Consider the following 8,477-nt stretch of genomic DNA (forward strand, 5'->3'; position numbering starts at 1 on the left):
GCCACATACGGAGGTGGTCTGGGACGCATTTATCCACATACGTCCGGTAGTGTGAACGCACATGTGTCCTGGGTCACATTAAGCACCGCCTACTCTCCCTGTATCCACGGCAACGATCACTTTGATACGGGGAGACCTCTCCTTTCATTCCTGTCTGATTTAACATTTCTCTGCTGTGTCTCTTTAAAATTGTTTTTTTATTTATTTCTCATGTCACTCCAGATGTGTAACAAACTTTATGCATGAGTGAGGAGCGTGCACGGAACTACAGACAGATCGTGTCTGTGTTTATTCATTGAGAGAGAGAATTACAGGACGATCCCGAACTGACGATGGAGAGAGACGGCGCGGGTCGGAGATATGATCCAGGAGCAGTTTATCACAGTTCAAGTGATCCACATGAAGTTAATCAGAGGTTTTAATTATACAGCGCAGTCAGGAGGACACAGATGGCTTAATAGCTGTCACGATCTGTCCCGTATTTTTGCGCACAGTTACCATAAAGTATAAACTACATCTTCACATCACATGCCATGAATGACACGAGCAGGAGGTATAACCAGCATGCAGATCATCATAGTTTATAATATGTGTCAGCCCTGTGATTGACAGGCAATCAGTGCAGGGTGTACCCCGGATTGGCTCTAGCCCCCTAGGTCCCTGAACAGGACAAGCTGTATAGGTAATGGATGGAAGGATTGATGATTCTATTTTCGAATCAGTACAAAATGTAACAAAAAAATGCATGAATAATTAAAAAATAAATAGATGTAATTTGTACAGCTTTTAACTGAATAAGAATGACGGACATCTCTTTCACAGAGAGACCCATGAAGCTAATTAACAACCAAGAAAAAACACTGAGCTGCAGCTCTTTTTTGGGCCCTGTAAACTGCATATGAGAATGCAAATTAGGTGACCACAAGCACGGCCTGGGTGCAAGATGGAACAAGCAGTAAAATCAGCCTGTAAATGGACTGCAAACATGGAAATCACCTGTGAAGCAAAGATATATAAGTACATATCACCTCTTTGCATTTAAGGCTATAAAAACAACACGGCAGCACCTGCTCATTTGTTTTGTCTGCCCTATAGATAGTTTTGATGTATGTGTGTGTGTTTTGGGGGTTAGATGACTTTCAGTTGCAAGTAAGCGAGAACTCACTGAAGAAGACACATAGAGGAGGTAAGTGGCTGCTTTTTGTTTAGCTGTAGCTCTAAACACGTGTAACAGTACAAATAGAATTAAGGGTTTTTAAAGCGAGGAAAGGGCAGATTGTGCAGGTGAGGCAAATGTTTGAAAAAATCATAACAGGCTACACACACAGGGAGGGAAGAAATTATTTCTTAAAAGAACTTCAACTCAGGCTTCAAGTTATCCATCAACTTACAGCATAAAATATGTCTAAAATGACTTACAGTTCAAATGGAGTTCAGTTCAGTTAGAATTTTAAAGCATCTGGCTTAAAATATTGTGAGCATTCATAGCGCTCACAGCTTTAATGATCATCTCTTTTCAGAAACAGTTAAACCAGTTTCTCTAATTAGTGCTCTTGTTTCGCCTTGCTGGTGTAAACGATGCTCTGAGCACAAAGAACAAAACAGACATCTGGTGAAAGTCTGAAAATACCCTCAAAACTCTGCAGGGATGCTCCTAAATGTTAATGACTCTCACTGTGCACAAAGACACTTCTACTTCCAAAAATAATCTTCCCAATGTGCTCAAGGGCCCAATGCAAGACAGAAAGAAGTAAAGTTTTAAGGATGTAAACATTTCCCCTTTCATTTGTAGCTACAGTGCAGGTGTTATACATAATGCATCCATGACAAAGACTTATGCAAATGTCTGACACAGGATGAATTCAAATGTTGATAATCGCTCTCTTTGACTCGGTAGGATTCATTCAGGTACGACAGTGTTCCTGAGATCGCCGGCCTCCCTTGTGTCATCCCTTTCAGCAATATGATCAAGTCAAACCATCTGGATGCTATCTTTCAGTACTGTTACATGGATGGGTGGGACCACATTTGGTTAGTCTTTGATGTTTTCATCCTGGTCACAGGGCTGGTGGCTAACGTTGCCTTGCTTTGGCTATTTCTGAGGGACAGGAAACCACTGTCTGCTTCACAGGTAGGTACAGCTCGACTCGGCACCAACTAGGAGGAGCTGACAAGAAAAAAGGGTGCTAATCTGCTAATTTTCCAGATTTTCAGATATATACATTTATTAATTATGTAGTTGATAAGACTCTTTACATATAACACACTGTTTCCTTCTTTAGCTTGAACCTTCATACTTTAATCGCTTGTCCCAACCTTTGTCTTTCAGGTTCTAGGTGTGAACATTGTTGTGATGGATCTTATCTACCTGTCTATCATGCCTGTCGGGTTGATTTATGAGGCTAACAGGAATAAGGAAGTGAAAATAACAAATCCAGGTAAACATGGCGTGAGGTTGGTTGTGTTAACCATTCCAGGTGCTGACAGGACACAGTCAAAGTCAGACCACTATTTCTCCCAGTAAAATTTCAGGTTAAAATTCAGTAATTCAGAATTTCAAATATCTTTGGTGAACTTTATCATGCAAATTTCCACCTGGATTTACTGCAGACTATATCTCTGTGCTAATCTTTAAAGAAAAAATTAACCACACATCAAAGGTCAAGCAAAGAGTTTTGAGTTTGGATTTTAAAGCCTTAACAGAGTCAGATGATCTGATGTCACATGCAAGATTGTTTCAAGGACAAGAGCCTGATATGAAAAGCCCTCTGACTTCTTATCGAGTCCTGTGTCCTGTGATGGTAATATAAGTAAACAGAAACAACTAATAGCCCGATCCGACTTAAATAGGGTGGTGAAGTTTCATATTCAAGAGATGAATATCGTCAACATAACAATGGATATTTAGGCTTAAACAACATATAATTTGCCCAAGGTGTAACAAATACAGTGAGAAAAGTGGAGGACCAAGAAAAGAGCCCTGAGGTACGCCATTAATCAAATTAGTAAATATTCCTATGTAGAAGTCAAAGAAGACTTAACATGTTCTTTACATAGGTAGGACTTTAAACCAGCAAGCGGCAGGCCGATGTGGAGTTTGATTTCATACTTAGTCTTATGTTGTTCCTGTATTGGTTAGTGCAGTTTTAATGGAATGACAGGCCCTGAAAGCACTTTGAATGGTTGAAAAAAATCTTTGTTTATTAAGTGTGTCAAAAGATGCTGTTCCAAAACTATGACCTGAATAAAGGTGGGCTTTCTCAAGTAGATGTGTGATACGATAACAGTATTGGAGGCCCCAAAGATCATCAGGGATCCTTTAAAAGCTTACTAGGCAAGGGGTCTACCAGGAAGGTTGTTGATGTTGGGCTTAAAGTAAAGAACTGAGACTACCTGAGACTCAACATTGAAAAACTGATTTTAATCACTTTAGTGTCAGTGCAATCCTAATGAGGCTTTTTGCTTTATCCTGTGGAATTTCCATCGACCATAACAGACTGTTTCCTGTAATTTTCAAACTGTCTTGCCATGAGATAAAATTAAGAAGTGAATATTACATTTTCCCATCAACACCTGTAATGGTATATCCCATTTAACTGGGACTTTAACCATCATGGTTGACTGCAATAGCCAAGTACTTACCCTTAACTGTAATTGTCTATTCACCAGACTTTTCACTCGATGCCTGGCAAGGTGCCAATGCCACACATCCAATGCAAGTGGCAAGAGATGTCTTCAATATGTTCAACCTGATTGGCTGCCCCCTGCTGCTGTCCTGTATGTGTATTGAGCGCTACGTGGCGGTGATTAAACCTGTGCTGTATCTGAAAGTGAGGAAGCGGGAGTACCGACTGGCCATTTCTTCTGTGGTGTGGGTGATCACCTTAGCCTTCTGCATTGCTTCAGGTAAGAGCTGGAGAAGAGCTGAGCAAGGACCTATAATCTCCCAGGAAACAACAACACTGATGATTATAAGTGGTCTTCAGTAGGCCACCAGATGTTCAATTTTTGGTTGTTTATTTTACATTACATTACATTATTTGAAATTAACATTTTCATTACCTTGTTGTTGTTTTTTGTACAGGCAGAGTGCAGGATATGACCTTTATGATGTTGCCAGTTTCCATTACCATCTCCTGCCTCTTCATCCTGATGCTTGCCTCTCTCTGTGGTATCATCTGGTCACTGCAGCAGCAAAGCCCTGCTCACACCACCTTTGTTAACCAAGCCTGCACCGAGTCCCCCCTAAAGAGACAGGCGGTGTGTAATGTTTTGGTTGTGGTGGTGCCAGCTGTGATGTCTTACCTCCCAGTCCTGTTGATGGTTCCCTTGGTCATATACATTCACTATCATAAACGGTGTTTGGGTCGTTACATTTGTAATGTCTTTGAATTAGCCGAGTTATTCCCCAGGTTTGGTGTGTTCATAGGTCCTATGTTCTATCTATCCAAGGCAAGAAAAATGTGCTGCCTCAGTAGATATCAACCTACACAGACTTAGCAACGGCCAGGACAGGGGCGGATCCAGAGGGGTGGCCTGGGCCCTCCTTGAAATCTGATTGGCCACCCAAAGTGCCACCCCAAAATCCTAAACTAGGATTGGCTATATGGGCTGTGTTGCAACAGGCTGCTCGTAGCTTTTGTTCCATTTCAATGTGGCACCGTTTCCTACATCTTCTGTTTGAGTCCTTAAAGAATTAAGTTTAGAAGGAAGTGTTGATTAAATGCTATTCATTAGTGTGTGTGTGTGTGTGTGTGTGTGGACACATACTTCATGCCACCCCTACATAAGTCAGTTCCCCAGTTGGGCCACCCCAGTCAAAAAAAGTGTGGAATCCACCCCTGGCCCAGGAGGATTGTGATTGGTTTAAAGAAATAAACACTAATGTAATGTTATTTGTTTACTTGTTGTATGAATTCATAAATTCTTTGTCGTCCCCACCAATGTTACAATGAAAACTAGGCCCTTGGACCTAACCATGGATACACCTGGGCCATGCTTCACACCTGAGTAATGGCTTTAAGCCTCGAAATTAGCAGGTTTTGTCTTCATTTTTGCAGTATATTTTTTGTGTACATATACAGTCTATATGTGTATGTAATAAAGCGGTGTAAACATGGTTCAATTACATCTTTTATCTCTGGCTAGACATGTGGACTGCAGTGAGGGTTTATCTTTATGGACACATGAGGTGCTGCATAGATATAACCATATATAATATACTGAAGATTATAATTTTATATGTTTAACGTTATTATTACAACAATTATATAATAATATAAGAATTTATGACATTTTATTTTCCATTAATCGAAACATTTCTGTCGCTATGACTTTCGCTACGCACACTTTTTAAATAACTTTATTCACATTCCGTCACTTACAACAGTTTTCAACAACGGTAATGACAACAATAAGTAAATTAACAAAAATAACTTAAATAAATTACAAATCAAATTCATTTAAAAAGCTCTAGTTTTCATAGCTTTAGATTAAAAGGTAAAAGTAAAAGCTCACACACATGCACCTGCATGCATAAGTTATAGGAACGTAATGCCTGAGTTGACTGAGAGAGCTGTCAATCAACATCATCTCCCCTTTTGCATTTGAGATTTACACGGGTTGACCAACTGCAAAAACCTGAAGCTGGAAAGTTGATTCTTTGGAGAAAGAAAGCACATTTTTTAGGTTGATTACTGCGGACGAGTGGATAATTACCAACACATCAAGAAAACTTCTGGAAGAATGGCGTTTCTGTGGACCGGATCGCCCTGAGAGGAGCATTTGTTGCCTGGAGCACCTGCTGCCTGGAGCTGTCCGTGTGTCAGACTACTTTGATGGAAGTCAGAAAACATATTCTACAAAATCTATTCTTATAACCTATTTAAACCCCTTTAACATGTTTACCAATACAATATCACCATATTTCTTTGAGCTTAAGCTTAAAAAAGAAAGCTTCCCTGAAAAGGACATTTGCTAAAGACAGCCACCTACAGACGTGCTCTTTTTGTTTAACTATTATTTAATACATTAATTCCATTTTAGCAGGCCGCGGCGTATGCAGGAAAAACAGTCCGAGTGGAGAGTAAAAGCAGGCGGAACGTAATGCGCCGTAATGACATCCCAGCCCCCATCAGGGGCTATCTGACAACAATTTAGCTTCTTATTAATCTCTGTAAACAGACATCTGCAGCAAGTTCAGCAAACAATCTGCTCTAGATCACAACTTGAGATAAATTCCCTGATGCTGAGTCATGAAAGCCGTTCAGACCTAACAAAGCTTCATTTTTATTTTTTACTAACCTGCATCATGATGATGTTATTGCAGCAAACTTAAGACCCGTTAAAGTCGATCACAAGAAAATCTGTTTGTTTTTCGGGTTCATACCGCAGAAGTTAGCCAGAGTGCAGCCTCTGTGTGACTTACTATTTACAGTGAAACTGTGAGTCAGCACAAACAGACGAACGGGCGCTCCTCTGGGTGATTTTATGAGCCGAGAAATTAGCGCTAACCGCTGGCTAAATCGTACACGCCTGACATGTTCACCGTTGTCTCCCAGAAGCTATATCGTCTGCGCGATTGAGTCAAACCGAACAAAAAAAAACTACATTATCTCTCTCTCTTTTAGCAAATTAGAAGTTATGCATGAGATTCCTGCCTCTTGCAAAAATAATAAAGACTTTAGGCAGCGACAGCGAAAAAAAAGGTCCACTTTTGCGCACTTCCTGTCGTTGTAGCCCAGCTGCCGTAGTAAGTACAACATTAGAGTGTAAGTGGGTAATTAAATGTTTTTGTACGTCATTTTGTTTATATTCGATTCTACCTTTAGTAGTTGAATGGATTATTAGTATAATATTGTTAAAGATACCGGCTAATTTGAATTTCATTTTTATTTTTTATTGGTTTAATAACGTGACAATTAACAGAATAGTGAGAGTGAGAAAAAAAACCCAAACCAAACCAAAAAAATCACATGGATAAAACTAAAAACAGTATCATTGTTGACGGTATATGTGTTGATATCATAACAGTCCGGGAGTAGAAATTAAGTTGGCTCAGGTGTGTGTGTGTGTGTGTGTGTGTGTGTGGTTGTATGATAGGTTGAGTCCGTGTTGAGTACCCTGGACAGATGGAGATATAGCGTGTGTGACAGAAACATAAATAAATAAATAGGTAGAATGTTTCTGACCGTTTTTTCCTGTTTGTTGTAGACATGTCATCCGTTGCCAGCAGCAGACAGGAACAAATCATTCGTAGATTTCTACCACTACGGCAACCCGTTGGAATGTTTCACAGGCGCTGTAGCCGCCCCTCGGCCGTCGCTGCTTAAAGTCCCTTATAGCTACTCACAGTGACATGACAACACTTTAATCGTAGAACAGACAAGAGAGACTTCAGAGCTTTTCTGAAAAAATGCTTTACTTTCAAATACTTCAACCTCCATTCCTTATTACAGCAGATACATTAATGACAATTTGTACATACAAACATCAGACATTTTCTCTTTTGATAGCAGGGCATGTTCAAGATGCTGAAGTGCCTATCTCAAATGGCACTGAGGGCAAAAGCAAACATTGTCCAGTACCAACAGTTTTGCTTTTAAAGCCAGCGAGCGTGCATAACGGCTGATTTACAATTGCACCATGTCCAAAACAAGTTCAAGGCAACACAATCACATTATGCTTTCAAGATTAGAGGAACCAGTGATATAACCGGAGTTTACATGTGCTGCATGAAGGCCAGTCACCGAGTTTAAAAGTAAAATCCACCCTCACATACTCTTAGGCTGTTTATATGACTCTACCTTTTTTCTAGGGGGGAACTGATTGATTAGAAAATAAATAGCTTGATAATGTGATTCGTCATGTTTGTGGCCACGCCCCCTTGCTCAAACCTCAACCTGACTTCTAGCTGCATTGCATTCTGGCCTTTTTTTTCCAGTTAATAAGGATGATAAAATTGGTCTTTGCTTCTCCCCCATCTCCTGGTGGAATGACAATTATCATGACTGTCTCAAACATAGTTCTTTTGTCTGTAAAACATTGTAGCAGATGCTAGGATTATATACATGTAGCTTCTCCCTCTTCAAAGGTAAATAAAGCCACAAAACGCCAATATAGATCCAGCTGTTTTTTAAAAACAATGTTGAGCTGTTTCGAGGTGGAGTTTACTTTTAAAGGACGCAGTTGATGTAATTTGACATTCAGACGTAGATAAACTGCAACATTACTGCCTCCCTAGTAACACATATACTATGGCTAATTTCTGTGCAACGATAGGCTGTTCAAATACTATTTTGGGGCGACACAATGCATGAAGAGGAGGGGTATAAAAGACAGCCAGTCCTCTCTAAAACATGTTGGCTTGTCCCTTGGTAACACTGGAACACATTCTCCCATCCATTGTGGACCTTCCATATATTTCCAGGAGTTCAGAGTGTGATCGATCATGTTCACAGACCTCCCTGGAGAACATA

Source organism: Semicossyphus pulcher, unplaced genomic scaffold, assembly GCF_022749685.1.
Source record: "Semicossyphus pulcher isolate SPU_LCO1_2020_fin unplaced genomic scaffold, fSemPul1.0.p SCAF_20, whole genome shotgun sequence".
NCBI classification, from domain to species: domain Eukaryota; kingdom Metazoa; phylum Chordata; class Actinopteri; order Labriformes; family Labridae; genus Semicossyphus; species Semicossyphus pulcher.